General features: G+C 42.8%; 1 long non-coding RNA gene across 6 annotated transcripts; it reads left to right on the forward strand.

Moving 5' to 3' along the window:
- Positions 1-97: 97 nt before the first annotated feature.
- On the forward strand, positions 98-5,064 carry LOC147970628 (uncharacterized). 6 transcript variants are annotated; one of them, XR_015604173.1, is made up of 4 exons: positions 98-2,554; positions 2,669-3,191; positions 4,114-4,146; positions 4,456-5,064. It is a non-coding gene; the product is annotated as an uncharacterized LOC147970628 (long non-coding RNA). The 6 variants fall into 6 exon arrangements; XR_015604171.1 differs by having other exon boundaries at positions 100-2,554; positions 4,114-5,064; XR_015604174.1 differs by having other exon boundaries at positions 117-1,164; positions 1,555-2,554; positions 2,669-5,064.
- Positions 5,065-19,685: the final 14,621 nt, after the last annotated feature.

The raw sequence follows: 19,685 nt of genomic DNA on the forward strand, positions 1-19,685 counted from the left end.
TGGGTTGGATTCGAGAAGCTGTAGTTGTGTCACGCGCGTGTCTATACAGGGTCGAGGGTAACAGAATAATATTCTGTTACCCCTCGACCTATAAAGGGCGTGAAGGAAAAAAAGGAAAATCTAGCCCACCCACTCCTGCATCCCCGTCTCCGGCTGGATTCCAGTGATGGCCAGCCCCACCTTCTCTCTTGTCTGGACCCCGGTGATGCCCCGCTCTCACCTTCTCCCCGGCTGGATCCCGGCGCCGCCCCGCCCCCACCTTCTTCCTGGCGCCGCCCCGCACCCCACCTTCTTCCCAGTGTCGCCCCGCCCCCACCTTCTTCACGGCGCCGCCCTGGCCCCCACCTTCTTCCAGGCACCGCCCCCACCTTCTTCCCAGCGTCGCTCCCACCTTCTTCCCGGCGCCGCCCCGCCTCCCACCTTCTTCTCGGTGCCGCCCCGCCCCCACCTTCTTCCCGGAGCCGGCCCCACCTTCCGGCAATGCGCCTCCCCATCTTCCGGCGCCGCACCGCCCCCACCTCCCGGCCACGCACCGCCCACGCCTCCTAACCGACGCCCGCCCCATACTACGCCTGGCCAAGCGCCACCGTGCCACCGGCCTGCTCACCGGCGAGGCCCTCCTCCCCCACTGCCACCATGGCCGTTCCACGCCATCACTGCAGGCCGTTCTACGCCACCACCGCATGTCGTTCATCGCAACAACACCCTGGATCCGCACCGACTCCCTTTCCCAGCGCGCCGCCACCGACCGGCTCCCTCCCCTAGAGCGTCGTAGCGGCCCCAACCCCATTTCCTTGCTGTGGCACAACGCCATCGACTGCGCCCTTCCCCATCTTCCCCTGGTGCCTTGTGGTGGAATCCAAGGGAGGTACAGGCCGTTCACAGCCGCCACCCCCTTAGTCCGTTCAGCACCGCCAACCAAGGCCGTTCAACGAGGGGCCGTTCGAAAGCAGCGGTCAGAAGCTTTCCTCTCGTTTTCTTCCGCCTCTTTAACATTTTTTCAATTTTGGGGACTAGTTGAGTGCATTTCAATGAGGCCTTCCATGTGCTGATCGTGTGTGCTTGTCCAAGTCGAGCGCGGACATCAGTCCAAATAGAATCAGGGCCACCATCTTCACCAAGGGCTGCACAACCGTCCAAGCCGATCACATACAACAGTCCAAGGTGACGCATGATCACTAATGGATTCTACATCTTTTTATTAGTTTGAATTCTGCAAGTCTCAATTCTATGGAAGCTTGCCGGCGATGCGTCCAGCATGCTTTCGGCAATAGTGGCACCACAAACAGCATTGGCAGCCAGCACACACACTGTATGCTCGACTCTGCACACCGCCGCCATGGACGTAAACTACACAGATTTTTTTTAGCAGTTTGGCAAAATAGAAGTTTGATATCAGTTCACCCTTGAGAGGTAGTAAGTGCGGAGCAGAAACATTGTAGTAGTTTAGCAAATAAGTTTACATGTACAATCGCTTCAGTAATCAGTAGAAGGCCACTTGATTTACTGTCTAATCTTGGAGATAAGTCCAATATCCTAAGTTTGTGATGGCAGGTCACTCGTCTGAAGGGTCCACGACACATGTGCCTCCTCGCTGCTCGTGATCTCCGCCTTCATCGGCTCCACTTCGCCGGAGCAATCAGTCCAGAGGAGGAGATGTAGCCGGTCCACCCGATCTCCGATGTCTTATTCCACCTCCAAATTTTTTGAGTTCTATTCTTCGTCATAGGTTCACTGCTATTACCTCAGTAGAAAAAGTGCCAAAAAGTTCAGTTCATACTATACTAAATGTCCATATTGTAGATAAATTTGCATTGTCTTAAATTTCTGGAAGCAAGCTTCAGTACAAGAAAAATGGATCAGTCAGTTCATCCATATGCAAACCCCCGTGACAAAACGTATCTCTATTGTAATTAGGTAAGGATGTGCAACATATGTTTAAGCAAAGCATGTATACCGTGTTACAAAAAAAACTTCGCTCGGTTCCATAGAAGATTGTGTGATTTTTTAAAATATATTTTAGAAAAGAAGTGTACACACAGTAGCTTGGCATTTGATAATTGCTTGCAACTCATACATTAATTTGATGATTATGTAATTACATCAGGGCATTACCGCAGGTCTAATAGTCCAGTGTGTATTTGATAATCAGTTCAAAGACTGTCGCATAGCAATTGTAGTTGCTTGGTATCTCACTGGATATCCCCTCTCATTATTAGCTGATGATGTGGATGATTCTGTTTGTTTACTTAATAGGACAGGGACATTTTCCTCTCTGATTCTTGATGTGCCGCTGCCGCGGTTTGTCTACCATGCCACAAGAAACTAAAATGCTTTTATGTTCATCTACTCCGCGATTGTTTTTCTGCTGCTACAAATGTGTGTGTACTGCTACAAATGTGTGTGTGCTGCTACAAATGTGTGTGCCATGGATCAAACCCATTTTGATCATGACATGGTCAAAAATTGATGATGGGCATTAGCAGGTTCTTCAATGCAGTGTCTGCGGTTCGATTTGATTTGGTTGGGCAGGAAGGGAGAAGCAACGCGGATGGTATGATGTGTTCCATTTCATCCATTTTATTGTTCTATGTGCACGCCTGATCAAAACAGCAGCACAATGGTCCTCCCTTCCACTAGTTTTTATTCCCTCTTTTTTTGGTTCTAGGCAGGATGCCATGGATGGAGAAATGTGAAGAAGATTTTCGTCAGGGTCGTCTGCACTGACTAGCTTCAGCCAGGAGGACAAAAAAGAACAGTAGAATGAATACTAGGTCACACTTCAATACATCAAAAGCCTCGTGCCATGCTTGATGGCCAATTCATCATTATAATCATAAATTTCTTTCAGTTCTGAAACATGTACAGTTCTAGGAACATTGTTGTGCAGACCAAAAGTGTGCGATGGATATTCTCTTCACAATTTTTGTGTTTTGGAGTAAATCAACATAGATTGTTGACACAGTAGCTTCTAATTTTTACACTGGATTTGGAGATATGAACAATGATTGATTTTGATCAGTACTTGGTTGTGTGATATTTTCTGAAACTAGGACGACCTTGACCTTCGTCTGCTTCTCGTTTCCACCAACATCCAGGACGACCTCGACCTACTGCCACTAGCTTTTGGTGCACCTCCTGTTAGCTGCTAGCTGTTACCCAGTGTTCTTGATGCCACCGCTACAAAGAAGGTAATAAAAAATATTCACTGCCGCTATTGTCTTGCAAGTTCAGAAATTGGGTTCGACATTGTGTGGGCATGCAGCATAATTCTAAGAAATTAAATATAGAAGTTCATATATAAAGCATAACTATGTTGCATACTCTGTTATAAGTTCTAAGGAAATAAATATAGAAGTTCATATTTCAAAACAAATGAAGTATTTTTGAAGTAAAACAAACTATTTCAAAGTACATAAATTATATTTAGGTATCTTTGTGTACTTCAGTATTAATGTACATGAACTTGTTCTTTTTATGTGAACTTATACATTTGCCCATCCGACAAACAGTTTGATTTGCACTTTTTTTGCCATATTTGACCTGTCTCTAGTTCCATCTCGTTTTCGAGTTCTTATGACCAAGAGCTAGTAAGATCAAACATGAATTTACACCAGTTCAAAAAACAGATTGTTGGGAAATAAGATTAAGACCAGAAACTAGAAAAGATGTACAAAAAAAGTTAAAAAGCATTTCATCGAGACCTATATAAAGAAAACAATTTGTTGATCTATGAATTTAAATAAAAACTTGGAAAAGTTCTAAAAAAATCACATAGAAAGTTCGAACTCCAAAACCTGGCAAGTTCATGGTAAAAAACAAAAATAGGCAGAAAAGGTACACCCCCATTGATTCATTCAAAAATAGAAAAGTTGGGAAGCTCACGTGCATACCTCTAAAAAGAGTTCAATATAGCAGTTCAAAAAAATTAAAAAATGAGTAGTTCTAAGTTAAAAATACAATATGTGAGTTCAATATAGCAGTCCAACACTGTTCCCATATATATGTGAGGTGCTTGCATGTTGGGGTGTTGCATCTCCGGCGAGGTCGCTGTAATGCACCAGCTCCACCACACTAACCTCATCTTTGGTTTATCTTCTGTATGACCTATAGGAGTTCTCCGGTGGTTGTTCAACAAAATTTGCTGTAAGTTTCTTTCTCATAGATTTTTATTCAATATATTTCTTGCTGATCCTCACACATTTGGTCACAGTTCGGTTTGTGTGTGTTACTCCACAATATATAATTTTCCGTTTAATTCTTATTTTCGTTCAGTTCAATATATAATTCTAGTTAAGTTCAATATATAATTTTAGTTTAGTTCAATATCTTGAGTATCACCTTTTTCTGCCATGAACTCATGCTATAATATGGGCAGCTAAGTTCACTCTGAATATGTTGATATTAAACCAGTAGTTGGCTCTAAACTCTCATATTCGTCTTAACAATTGACAGGTCTGAATATGTTGCCGCTGCCATGTTGATTTCCTGTTGCGACCTTGTTGATTCCCCGCCTTCGAACTGCTCCCTCAATCCCCTGCGTGGACCACCGTCGATTGTGGGATGCACCTTCCGTGCGCAACCATGTGACCATGTAGATGCACGTCTTCATTGAGTTGCTCACAACGCATATGTGTGTGTTGTGTTCGTGCGTGTGTGATCACGGCCATGCTTAGCGTTTTGGCGTTGTCTATGTGTGGTCTTGCGGGCGTCTCACCTCAAACGCATCCCAGGACGGTGCACGAGTTGCTGAGGAAACGCCCAAGCCTGTGGCCTCTCGACCACAACTTCGTCTCATGGAAGCTGTTGGATGTGGACATCTAGTACGAATTCAAGTCTAAGTGGCTCATCAAGGAGAAAAAGAAGAGGAACTCGAGTGGTTTCTCTGTGGAGAAGGGCAGAAGACATTTTGCTCTGAACATACTTGTTGATATGCCCATGAGAACGGGTACATTTTTCTACAGATTTTTGTGTTGCTGACGAGGGCTACACAACTTGTATTTACAAGTTGAACTTAAGCGTATCCTCTATCAAGTTCGTGGATGTGTGGATGTTATTTTGACATTGAACTGTTATGTGCTTGCAAAATCTGAAGTGTTGATCCATCAGCATTCGCAGCTTCACACCTCATTCTTGTATGTTATGTGTTTCAAGTGCTCAATGAAGTTTATGTTCTGAGGTCATGTATAACTACCTAGGCGTTCATGTATTACTAACCAGTAAGTACACCTGTTGCTTCTCTTGCTCGTCTGTGCTGCTGGTGAATAGTTCAAATTCTAGGCAAATTTTGAAACGTTCAAATTGATAAACGTGGTAAGTTCGAACGAAAAACAAACCCTTTGCCAATTTCACTGAGAAAAAAAGGAGTTCATGTATTACTAGTGCTCTCTCTGCTATCCTTACTATTTGTCCCTTTCTATTTTGGTGATGTCCACAGATTGACAAAAAAATTGTAGTGGAGAGTTCATGTATTACTAGCACATGAGTTCAAATTATAAATGTTCAAGCAAAAGGAAACCCCATGCAATTCAAATGGTAAAAGTACAAGTCCTAAAAGAAGAGAAGTCTAGAACATCGTTGTAAAAAATGTTTAGTTTAAAAAAATAATAAAAAACATTTTCTTTTTGAAAAAAATATCATTCAGTTTGATGATACAAACCATGCAAGTACACGGGCGACGATACAGTAAACCGTTGAAAACTTACGAGCAAAAAACATTACCCAAAAACAGAGCAAAGTCTAGTTAGTGAAAACGTGCTTAGTACAAACCCATGCAAACATCAGTACAAGTACTCTTTTTTCAGAACAATTCAAAATTACTGTACAAAAAATAGCTCAGTACAAACAGACACATATATCAGTACGAGTACTCTATTTTTTAGACGGGAAAACAACATGATCCATCTTGCCGTATTGAAAATTACTCTTAATCGGTTGCGAATTTGAGAAAATGTTCAACATGACTAAGTTTCGCATTTTCGGTAGCTTTCCAATGGTATATTATTTGCCCCATTTCAATAAACTTTTTAACAAAATCGTGTTTAAAACCAACTTTAACCGTATTTGAATTCATGTTTAAACCGTAAGGAATTAGAAAAAACTTTCTATACACAAAAGCTGCGCATTTTCCATAGCATTCCAAGGCCGTATCATTTGCGTCAATCCGACAAACCGTTTGTAAAAAACAGCGAAAATACGTTTCGTGCAGAATTTCACCATTTTTCAAATTACTTTTAAATCACATAGAATTTAAAAAAATAGTAGATATATGGAAGATGCGGATTTTCACAAGATTTCCAAAGCCATCTCATTTGCTCAATTCCGATAAACCATTTGAAAATTAAGTGCAAAATACGATTCGTGTTTTCGGTTTTGAAAAAAAAGGTTTTTTCAAAACTGCTCTTAAACCATAATTTTTTTGCGAAAACAAATTATGAGATTGTAATGTAGATGTGAAGAGGTTTTCAACGATATATTTCACGCCCCGTTTTGACAAAAAAATTGCAAAAAAAATTTGAACTAAAGAAGACGATTTTTAACAGAAACAGAAAGCATCAGTTCAACCGCTCGAATTTCATCAGTTCAACCGGTTGAATTTGTCGGTTCAAGTAGGGTATATTCTGTTACGCGTAACAGAATAGCCTAGATGTATATATATATACTCCAGCAATTTTTGGCCTTTTCTAGTCGATCCCCTAAATTTAACGTTGTAAGCTTCAATTTCATCAAGTTCAAAGCAGGTTCAACCGATAGTAGCATGCATTCAAACATAAACATAGATAGTTTTGCATAACTGAACATAAAACATAAATTTAAACTAAACTAAACTACTTTTGGTCGAAGTAGAGGTCGAGCCAATCTTCCTCGTCATGTACGGTGTGCCGCACGCCGGGTCCGGGTCGGTGCCGTCGTCGGGGTCGTTGGGGAAGGCACTCCTCCACTCGTCGACGTCGATCTCCTCGTCCTCGTGGCCCACCTCGACGCCCTCCGCGCTGCCGTCGCCGCCGCCTTCGACCTCGTCATCAGAGGAGAGCGCGATAACCTCGCCGCCCTCTGCGCTGTCGTCCTCGCCGCCTTCGACCTCGTCATCAGAGGAGAGCACGATAACCTCGACGCCTTCCAAGCCGGCAAAGATCGCCCGCTCCACCTCCATGAGCTCCGGGTGCTGCCGGTGGAGCTCTTGCATGTAGGCCTCGTCGGCGGCCTCGGCCTCGAGGCGCTCCCATGCCTCGCGGTCCTCTTGTGTGATGAGGACATGACTACCTTGAATACGACCAAAAATATTGCATACATGTATATTTGTGAGGTTATTTCTAATGCAAAGTATGCAATAATTTATTTATGTCATCCAGGACAAAAATACTTCACAGACTTTTATGCCAAGTCTAATTGCAGGTGTATGGGACATTTGTGCAATCCACATATGAAGATATGGGAAAAAGAGAAGTTTATGTGCTGTTCAAAAAGTCCTCTCACGTCACTTTTGGGCCAAGAGAAGATAGAGTCCAAGTCTCTCACATTCTGGATTCAGATTCGGACTGCACAGACATACCTGACTCAAAACACCAATAACTCTTTCATACGAACTCTGAATTGGGTGACTCTTTTTTTGTTGGAAAGTAGATTTTGTGCACATGCTGACACAATTGGATTCACCTTCATATTCGTCTAGAGCGTTGAGTTATGGATGAAACAATCTGACGTTGCAGTAGAATTCGAGTCAAACTACAAGTCCAAAGGTGTTGCATCACCTCCACTTGGACCCATGAGCCTTGTACGACCTAGGGTTGGTTTTCGGATGCCTTGGGACGTCCTCCCACCTCCTTGGCCGCCACCACTTGCTCCTATATAAGTAGATCCATCTAGTAGCTTTTTGCTTGGAATTTGTTTAGTTAAAAGTTAGCCATTGCAACTTCGTGTACTTCGTTTGTGTCCAACGCCCAGACCAAGACCGTTTTCGGATCCCCACCTTTATCAATACTTCATCTATATTCGCAATATTCAGATTGCATTATCATATTCTTGCTTTTTCTTCGATTGCATGCATGAATAGACCTTCATGGTCAGGCTGATCGTGCTTCCAGCATCGTCAGTAACCTCGAGAGATTGGTTTAGCGATTGCTAAGGTGCAATGTCGTGCACATTTGTAGTCAGATCGTCAAAGTCGACTCCACCAAATCGATAGCTATCATCTCATCGAAAGATCGGGACACCCTCACCTCTATCACCGCGCCATAGCCGAGCTCACCACCCCTGGTTCCGGTGGAATGAGGTCGACCGGACGTGTGCCGAAGGGGAAATTGAGCCTAGCCACGGTGCCGTGGTAGCGGACCTGCCAGCGGTTGTACTCCATGGCCGCGAGCTCAGCCGTGTGGAAGCTACCGAGGCACCGGCGAGTGTGGGTCTCTCGATCTGTAATCTCGGCGGCCCAAGTTCCCCACCGCCGCTGTCGGACCCCGTGGTAGGACCTCGTCGGCTGCCGGGACTGAGGGAGGACGGGGAAGTCCTCAAACCGGCGTAGGGGCGCGGCGGCGGGCGGATCGGGGGACCAGCGACGGCGGATCGAGCCCGCGGAGGACGACGGGGACACATCGCCGGCGTTGGGCGAAAAGGCCGCGATAAACCTCTTTTTAGCCATTGGCTCCTCAAGCTCCCTGGCACACAGGCAGAAGTTGAGGATGGAGGCGCCGGCGATGGAGGCGCCGACGATGGCGGCAACCTACCAATGGTTTAGAGGGTTGTGTGTGTCTTTGTGAGCGGAGGTTTGGGGAGTGTGTGGTGTGTGTGGAGGGGGGGGCAAGGTGGTGTTTGAGGAAATACCACGGCAACTAAAAATTTTACTAGGAGGGAGTAATAGGGCGGGGCTACTAAAAATTTGAATCAAGGGTGAGCAGATATTTTTGAGATTGCGAGGGATGCAGAGGCGGGAGTAAAATGCCGGGACTACTGAAATTTTGAATCAAGGGACTGAAGCAAAGCGGGAGTAATAGACATCGCACACGGTCCACACATACTAATCTTGTGCTATCAAACATTAAAACCTTCTAGGCAGTAGATATTTTTGAGATTACGAGGCAGTAATATTTTCGAGATTGCGAGGGATGCAGAGGCGGGAGTATTTGGGGAGCGAGCTAGTGTGCTTGACACGCCTGCTATGGATTGTAGCCGACGCACCTTCTTGCATAAGCCATAGGCGTACTATACATCGACGGTGCTCCAGGATACTTTATACTACATCTCACATGGTTGGTGATAATAAACTGTGTGGGATCTACTTGATTTTTCATCTTGATTTGAATTACATAATGGGGTCACAACGACAATGGACGGTGTTTGAATTGCTAGACCTTTTATCTGCAGTGAACATGCAACTATATGTGTGTCATAAAAGAATTAGAATTACTCAGGGTTCGTTTGGACATTTTATACATTAAACTGGTTTTCTAGCAATTTCAGGTGCACAATTCAAAACTAAACTACATGCACATGCTTTGGTGCATATAAATTGGTTGAAAAGTCAAATCTGTGTCCTTGCAAGAAATGGGAATGAATTTCAAACACCAGGGCTCTGTTGATTGCTGGCAAAACATTGAGATACCTTGTTTTTAAATTCTAGTAAATCCAGAACACGTCTGAAATTCATGAAACTTGGCATGGTATCATGGAGCGACATCAACATGCCTTGGTAAAAAAATTGTCCCATTTGGGGCAGGTTTGGGTATAAGCTTCTCACAAACCAGAGCTTCTCACAACAAGCCTGATGGTTTCGGCATGGAACGTGCCACCTTTGGGGACGAAATGATATCCTTTGCCTCTTATTGCTTTCAAAAAATTTCTAGTGTCAACATCGAACAACATGAGTGTTGTGTTAAGTTTTGGAATTTATCGTGGTTCGTTTGGACATTTTTATACATTAATTGGGTTTTCTAGGCATTTTATGTGCATAATTCAAATTTTAAATACATGCTCATGCTCCAGTGCATATAAATTGGTTGAAAAACCAAATCTGTGTCCTTGGGTGCATGCTTAGGTCCCATGCAAGAAATGAGAATGGATTTCAAACACCAGAGTACTGTTGATTGTCGGAAAAACGTTGAGATACCTAGTTTTTAAATTCTATTAGATCCAAAACTCGTCTGAAATTCATGAAACTTGGCATGGTATCATGGAGCGGCATCAACATGCTGTGGTAAAAAAATTGTCCCATTTGGGGCAGGTTTGGGTATAAGCTTCTCACAAACCAGAGCTTCCCACAACAAACCTGATGGTTTCGATACGGAAAGTTCCATCTTTGGGGACGAAACGATATCCGTTGCCTTTTATTGCTTTCAAAAATTTTCTAGTGCCAACATAGAACAATAGGAGTTTTGGAATTTTCCGGGGTTCGTTTGGACATTTTAATACATTAACTGGGTTTTCTAGGCATTTTATGTGCATAATTCAAATTTGAAATACATGCACATGCTCCAGTGCATATATATTGGTTGAAAAATCAAATCTGTGTCCTTGGGTGCATGCTTAGGTCCCACACAAGAAATGAGAATGAATTTCACACACCAGGGAACTTTTGATTGCCAACAAAATGTTGAGATACCTGGTTTTTAATTTTTCATAAATCCAAAACTCGTCTAAAATTCATGAAACTTGGCATGGTATCATGGAGCGGCATCAACATGATGTGGTAAAAAATTGTCCCATTTGGGGCAGGTTTGGGTATAAGCTTATCACAAACCAGATCTTCTCACAACAAGCCAGATGGTTTCGGTACGGAACGTGCCAACTTTGGGGATGAAACGATATCTGTTGCCTCTTATTGCTTTCAAAAATTTTCTAGTGCCAACATAGAACATGAGTGTTGTGTTAAGTTTTGGAATTTTCCGGGGTTTGTTTGGACATTTTTATACATTAACTGGTTTTTCTAGGCATTTTATGTGCATAATTCAAATTTGAAATACATGCACATGCTCCAGTGCATATAAATTGGTTGAAAAATCAAATCTGTGTCCTTGGGTACATGCTTAGGTCCCATGAAAGAAATGGGAATGAATTTCAAACACCAGGGGACTGTTGATTGCCGACAAAATGTTGAGATACTTGGCTTTTAAATTCTAGTAAATTCTAAACTTGTCTGAAATTCATGAAACTTGGCATGCTATCATGGAATGGCACCCGACATGTTGTGGTATTTTTCGTGGCCATTTTGAGAGAAGGCGCACTCGAATAACAGCCAACAAAGGCATTTTGAAAAAATAGCTGCCACTTTAATATCTCAAATGTTTTTATAATTCAAACCGTGTGCGTTCTGTTAACCATTCACGTGACCCCACGTGTCTTGGTTTTAATGGCTATAGGAGGTGCCGTGCGGACAGTTGCTTGACTGAACGGGAGGCGTGCGAGCGCAGTCCGGTGCGCAGGCTCATCGGGAAGCGTGCAAGCTGTTCAACGCAGGATCTGTGTATCTCTTCAACCCAAATGGTTCAGATTACGGTATGCAAATTAGAGCCAGACTTTGGCGCTAAGCCAAGAGACACTGCGATTTGTCAAAATATGCAGCTAAAAATCAATAGCACTATCTATTTTTTTGCAACTAAAATTCAGTAATTAAGCATAGATTCCATTCATAGTGATTAAGCAGTCATTCTCACAAGAAGCGAGACATCCTTGGACCGCCCCCCGCCTCGCTCTCACTAGTCTGTATTAATGGCGCGGCCAAGTGGCCGCACCCCCCATCCTCGCCACACACACAATCCTCTTTCTCCGCCCGCATCCTCGACGTCGCTCTGAGTCCTCAAAGCCGTCAGTGTAGGAGGATGCTGATACGTCGATTTTGCATCATGATTTTATATCGATATTTATTGCATTATGGGCTGTTATTACACATTATGTCACAATACTTATGCCTATTCTCTCTTATTTTACAAGGTTTACCTAAAGAGGAAGAATGCCGGCAGCTGGGATTCTGGGCTGGAAAAGGAGCAAATATTAGAGACCTATTCTGCACAGCTCCAAAAGTCCTGAAACTTCACGGAAGACGTTTTCAGAATATATAAAAAATACTCAGTGGAAGAGATTCACCAGGGGGGCCACACCCTGCCCACGAGGGTGGGGGGCGCGCCCTACCCCCTTGGGCGCGCCCCCTACCTCGTGGGCCCCTGGTGGCCCTCCGGTGGCCATCTTCTGCTATATGAAGTCTTTCGATGGAAAAAAATAAGAAGCCATCTTCTCGAACGAAACTCCGCCGCCACAAGGCGGAACCTTGGCGGAACCAATCTAGGGCTCTGGCGGAGCTGTTCTGCCGGGGAAACTTCCCTCCCTTAGGGGGAAATCATCGCCATCGTCATCACCAACGCTCCTCTCATCGGGAGAGGGCAATCTCCATCAACATCTTCATCAGCACCATCTCCTCTCAAAACCCTAGTTCATCTCTTGTATCCAATTCTTGTCTCCAAGTCCGGGATTGGTACTAGTAGGTTGCTAGTAGTGTTAATTACTCCTTGTAGTTGATGCTAGTTGGTTTATTTGGTGGAAGATCATATGTTCAGATCCTATATGCATATTAATACCCCTCTGATTATGAACATGTTTATGCTTTGTGAGTAGTTACGTTTGTTCCTGAGGACATGGGAGAAGTCTTGCTATTAGTAGTCATGTGAATTTGGTATTCGTTCGATATTTTGATGAGATGTATGTTGTCTCTCCTCTAGTGGTGTTATGTGAATGTCGACTACATGACACTTCACCATTATTTGGGCCTAGAGGAAGGCATTGGGAAGTAATAAGTAGATGATGGGTTGCTAGAGTGATAGAAGCTTAAACCCTAGTTTATGCGTTGCTTCGTAAGGGGCTAATTTGGACCCATATGTTTCATGCTATGGTTAGGTTTACCTTAATACTTTTGTTGTAGTTGCGTATGCTTGCAATAGAGCTTAATCATAAGTGGGATGCTTGTCCAAGTAAGGGCAGTACCCAAGCACCGGTCCACTCACATACCAAATTATCAACCGAACGTGAATCATATGAGCGTGATGAAAACTAGCTTGACGATATTCCCATGTGTCCTCGGGAGCGCTTTTCTCTATATAAGAGTTTGTCCAGGCTTGTCCTTTGCTACAAAAAGGATTGGGCCACCTTGCTGCACCTTATTTACTTTTGTTACTTGTTGCTCGTTCCAAATTATCCTATCACAAAACTATCTGTTACCACTTGTTTCAGTACTTGTAGAGAATACCTTGCTGGAAACCGCTTATCATTTCCTTCTGCTCCTCGTTGGGTTCGACACTCTTACTTATGGAAAGGACTACGATAGATCCCCTATACTTGTGGGTCATCAGATGCCACCGAAGCGCCCCATCGGAGGGAGTGGCGATGCCGGGGCTGCTGAAGCACCGGAGCACGGCATGAATATGGAGACAGAGGTTTCCGTCACTACCGACGAGGTGTAGAACAAGACTGCCAACAAGTGGAGGTGGGTCAAGAAAGAACCTCAAGCGACTCTAGCAGGGCTAGACTTCATCAACAACCTCTCCGATGATATGTTGATAGTCATCATATCCCTCCTCCCAATCAAATATCTGGCAAGGACAGCCGCCCTTTCCCGGCGGTGGTGCCCCCTATGGCTCCTCACCCCTGTGGACCTCCTCGATGCCCACGAGCTCTGCCATGGCTATCACCAAAGCTTGGATGCGTTCTCCCAGATATTCGGCAGTCACCATGGCCCAATCAAAGGCCTTATCACGGGCAAGTTCCGTTCCAATGGCAAGGACCGAGCCAAGCTTGATGAGTGATACTGATCCCCCGCCATAGATCAGCTCGAGAAGCTCATTTTTAATGATGGGCATATGCGCTTGCTGCCAACGTCCGTGCTCCGCTTCGCGCCCACGCTGCGCCTCGCCAAGTTCATGAACTGCCACCCCATTAATGATGCGCCAGCTCTTTTTCTACCACGACTGAAGCACCTCGAGCTCGTCGCTGTCTGCATCCCAAAGGATGACATGGAGCGCCTGCTCCGCGTCTGTACTGCACTCGAGCTCCTTCATCTTCAGGCGATGAATTGGTTGAGTACCTTGCACATCCCCTCCAGGACTCTCCAGACTATTTATGTGTGTTGCTGGTGCTGCAACGAGAGATCACAAAAGGTAGACCACAATATGGTCATTGAGGACACACCTTCACTTGAGAGATTACTTGTAGTTGATCAACAAGGTCCAACAAGAATCAATGTCATTTCTGCACCAAAATTGACAGTGGTGGGCTACTCGTCTGTAAAATACTACTACTTCCAGGTACAACAGTCGCCTTATACGTCTCCTTCTTGATATCAACATTATTTCTAGTTTTGAAGATGTATGTTCATCTGTCATCCAGCAAAGCTTCACCCAGATTCTGGGCACAGTGAAGGTCTTGGCACTAGAATCTGTCGGCCCCAACCTGGACCAAGATGTCAGTTGCCTGAGATGCTTTCCGTGCCTGAAGAAGCTGTATATCGAGGTGATGTTCCTTTGCTGTTAAATGTTAACCATAAGGGAGTTCAATTTTTTGCACCTTTTCCCAAGTTTACAATGACAATGTACTACGATTTCTGAAGGAATTTTGGAGGATTTCAGGACATACACCCCCACCCCATATTGGTTGCTTGATTCATATGGTTACAATCCATAAGCATTTCTCCTTTGGATTCATCTATACTAGTTTTCTTAGGGAATTTTTCATCCAATCCAACCTCTTGTGAAGAAGGCTACATGTTTCTAGATTGTAATCAAATGTCCATGTTAATCATGTCAGATCGAAGATGGCATGTTGATGCATTTTACAAATCCCGCAAACCAAATAGGATTGTAGTAGTGTTCAAAACTGCATGTAGGCACTAACACATTCTCTTCTTTTGTAGATAATAATAGGTCCAGAGTTGGATAATGTTTATAATGACAATCAATCGAATGCCTGGATCTGCATCTCTCAAATATTACTTTGAACTCCTACCGAGGGACCTTACCGGAGATTACACTCGCCAGGTTCTTTCTTGCCAAAGCAAGGGTGTTGAGGGTACTGAGGTTGAACATGCATTTAATTAGGAAAGATGAATGGTATGTTGATCAGAGCCAGCATGTACTGCAGAATGGAAGAGGCTCCAAAAAAGCTAAACTTCGTATTGGAAGAGCATATGACAGAGTAATTGGAAGTCATTTTGTCAAACCCATACATGACTTGTCAGTGGCTGATCCCTTTGCAGAAATGCGAAGTATGCAATGTGTGAATTTGGGCATTGTAATCTTTGAATTTGAACCTTGCAATATTTATGGCTTTTGCTATATTGAACTGTTTCTGTTCTCTTGTCTCAACGCAAACAGTCCATCCGAGTGAACTGCATGTCGTATATCGCACACATCTTGATCTGGCTGACCGTTTCTTTTGGGGACAATTGCATTTTTGCCCCTAGTTGGTTCCTACCCACGGGCTTTGCCCTTACTTTTCAAGCTTGCTCAATTTTGCCCTTACTTTTTTCGCCGAGGTCCCTCGAATGCCCTTTGACCGTTTGACAAAAACTTTGAAAATTCATAACTAATTCATATGAACTCAGAAAAATGCAAATAAGATATCAAAATGTTCAGATAAACATTACCTTTATGTGCACATGATTTGCATTCAGGACAAAAGCACCCTTTAAACTACCTGAGGTAATTAATGTTATTAACATTATTAAAAATAAAAAGGTAAAAACAATATTTTTCATGAATAAAAATTACATGCAAATGTAGGTGATGTTTTCTGAACATCCTGATATCTTTTTTGCATTTTTCAGGGTTCGTATCAATTTTCTGTAAAGTTTCCAAATAATGGTCAAAGTCATTAGAACATTCATAACAAGATGATATGAACTCGGAAAAATGCAAATAAGATATCTGGATGTTCAGAAAACATCACCTACATTTGCATGTAATTTTTATTCATGAAAAATATGGTTTATACCTTTTTATTTTTAATAATGTTAATAACATGAATTACCTCAGGTACTTTAAAGGGTGCTTTTGTCCTAAATGCAAATGATATGCACATAAAGGTAATGTTTATCTGAACATTTTGATATCTTATTTGCATTTTTTTGAGTTCATATGAATTAGTTATGAATTTTCAAAGTTTTGGTCAAACGGTCAAAGGGCATTCTCGGGACCATGACGGAAAAAGTAAGGGCAAAACTGAGCAAGCTCGAAAAGTAAGGGCAAAACCCGTGGGTAGGAAGCAACTAGGGGTAAAAATGCAATTGTCCCTTTCTTTTGTGTTGCCTAATCACAAATAGTTCATCCAAGTGAACCGGATGTTGTACATCACACACACCTTGATCTGACTGACCGTTTCTTTTGTGTTGCCTAATCACAAACAGTTCATCCGAGTGAACCGTATGCTATACATCGCACACACCTTCATCTGGCTGCCCGTTTATTTTGTTCCTCCTCATCGCAAATGGTTAATTGCACTGAACCGTATGCCCTGCATCGCACACACAACTGAAATCTGAACCATGTTTGATGCATCCTCCATCGCAAACATTTTGCACCTTTTTTGACGGTTTTTTACACCACCGTTTGCGATTATTGCATCGCACATAGTTTCATCGAAGGATCTCAGATCGTAGTGTCGCGTTAGCAGCATCCTGCAATAGTGGTAGTAACTTAGCAAGAACAATATAAGATAAAATCGTAGGCATTGGACCGGTGACTTGTTGGACGATATTGATCATGATATAGTTATAACCTAGGGCGATATGGCACTAGCTCCAGTTCATCGATATAATGTAGGCATGTATTCCATAAATAGTCATACCTGCTTATGGAAAGAACTTGCATGACATCTTTTGTCCTACTCTCCCGTGGCAGCGGGGTCCTATTGGAAACTAAGGGATATTAAGGCCTCCTTTTAATAGAGAACCGGAACAACGCATTAACACATGATGAATACATGAACTCCTCAAACTACGGTCATCACCGGGAGTGGTCCCGACTATTGTCACTCTGGGGTTGTCGGATCATCACACGTAGTAGGTGACTATAACTTGCAAGATCGGATCTAGAACATGGATATAATGGTGATAACATAAACGGTTCAAATCTAAAATCATGGCACCCGGGCCCAAAGTGACAAGCATTAAGCATGGCAAAGTCATAGCAACATCAATCTTAGAACATAGTGGATACTAGGGATCAAGCCCTAACAAAACTAACTCAATTACATGATGAATCTCATCCAACTCTTCACTGACCAGCGAGCCTACGAAGGAATTACTCACTCCTGGTGGGGAGCATCATGGAATTAGCGATGGAGAAGGGTTGGTGATGACGAAGAACGAAAATCCCCCTCTCCGGAGCCCCAAACGGACTCCAGATCTGGCCTCCCGATGAAGAACAGGAGGTGACAGCGGCTCCGTCTTGTGGATCATGATAATTCTTTCTCCCTGATTTTTTCTAGAAAATAGGATTTTATAGCGTTGGTTTCAAGGTATGCGGGGCCACCAAGTGGGGACAACCCACCTGGTCGCGCCAGGAGGGGGGCGCCCTGGTGGGTTGTGCCCACCCAGATGCACCCCTCGGTGGATCTTGGCTCCAGAAATTCTTGTTTATTGTATAAAAAATCCTCACAAAGTTTTGTTCCATTCCGAGAACTTTTATTTCTGCACAAAAACAACACCATGGTAGTTCTGCTGAAATAGCGTTAGTCCAGGGTTAGTTTCATTCAAGTCATGCAAATTAGAGTCCAAAACAAGAGGAAAAGCATTAGGAAAAGTAGATACATTGGAGACGTATCAACTCCCCCAAGCCTAAACCTTTGCTTGTCCTCAAGCAATTCAGTTGATAAACTGAAAGTGAAAAAGAAAAACTTTTACGAACTCTTTTGCTCTTGTTTACATAACTAAGCTTAAACAACACCCAAGTTTTCAGCCAACATTATAACTAGGCATGCCGACAATAACTCTTAAAAATTATATTAACTCATATCAATAACATAATCAGCTAGCGAGCAATAATAATATATCTTAAACGGCAACACGTTGTCAAAACAACCATGATATAATATGACAATAGTGGTATCATGCTAGCCCTTTCTGAGACCGCAAAACATAAATGCAGAGCACCTCCAAAGTCCAAGCAGCGACTAAACATTGTAATTCATGGTAGAAAAGATCCAGTCATGATGCACCCAACATTAGCTACACACAATGCATAAGTCATGATAGCAGTGCTCTCAGGTTCTGGTGCTTGTTTTAGAAGTTGATGACACAACATAAAAGTAAATAGAAAGTCCCTTCGCAGAGGGAAGCAGTGATTTGCAGAGGTGCCAGAGCTCAAGTTTTTAAATAGAGGTAAATGATATTTTGAGACATGCACCCTTCTCATTTACTTCACGACTATCAATTATCAATATCTTCCATGCTAAGCACGCTAGTGGCGGTTCCGAAGCGATAAAAGTAAAGATTTTGACTCCATTGGGAGTTTTTCTTTCATTATTTTCTGTTTGCAGTTTGGGACTGGGCATCCCTATTACTGCCCTTTTCTCATGCGATGGCGAGTGAATAAACACTCGACATGAGAATAACCCGCTTAACATGGAAGATACCAACCACCTCCTGTCATTCCATGAATGATTCAAGAACACAAAAAGGATATTTATTAGATGTGTTTTAGAGGTGGCACATGCAAATTTACTTAGGCGGCAGGGTAATACGACATATAGGTAGGTATGGTGGACTCATCTGGAATAACTTTGGGTTCAAGGTTTTTGATGTACAAGCAGAATTCCCACTTAGTACAGGCGAAGGCTAGCAATTAGATTGAGAAGCGGCCAACTAGAGAGCTACAACGGTCATGAGCATGCATTACGCATAAGTAACATTGGACACTAGCACGAGTAGGATATGAACACCATGAATATAAATATCATAGAGGCTATGTTGGTTTTGATTCAACTACATGCATGAACATGTGCCAAGTCAAGCCACTCAAACATTCGGAGGAGGATACCATATCATCATACTACATCACAATCATTTTAACGCAATGTTGATATCCAAGATAAATCATTATTCACTCCTAGCTACTTATGCATGGCATGAGAAACTATAATCTCTAATTGTCATTGCAAACATGTTTAATCATAATGTGCTGAATCATGGATACTAAGTTAAACATATTTACACAAACAGAACAAGTCGAGTTCATACCTGTTTCTCTCTACCACGGCCAGTTCATCGAATATCGTCATTATTGCATTTCGTGGACTAAGCTGGAATCTGCAAACATTTTATTCAACAGGAGAAGACAAGGTAAAGTGGGCTCTTTATTAGATGAGTAATTATTCATATGAGAGCCAATCAACATTTTCATCATGGTCTTCTCCTTGGTACAACTCGAATAAATAGAAAGGAAATTCAGAGAAACACACTGAAATATTTTTGGAGTTTTTGGTTTTCTTGAACAAGCAAATAAAAGGGAACAAAAATGAGAAAAACTATTACACGAAAAAGCTTCCAACAAGCAAAAGAAGAACAAGGAAATCTTTTTGTGTTTTCTTTTTAATATTACAACTAAGAATGCATTGAAAGTAAACTAACTACAACTATTTTTTTTGTTTTTCTAAAGTTTTTAAACACACAAGAAGAAAGCGAGAAAATAAAATTAAGCATGGATGATATAATG

Source organism: Triticum urartu, chromosome 5A, assembly GCF_056163025.1.
Source record: "Triticum urartu cultivar PI428250 chromosome 5A, HENAU_Tu73, whole genome shotgun sequence".
NCBI lineage: Eukaryota > Viridiplantae > Streptophyta > Magnoliopsida > Poales > Poaceae > Triticum > Triticum urartu.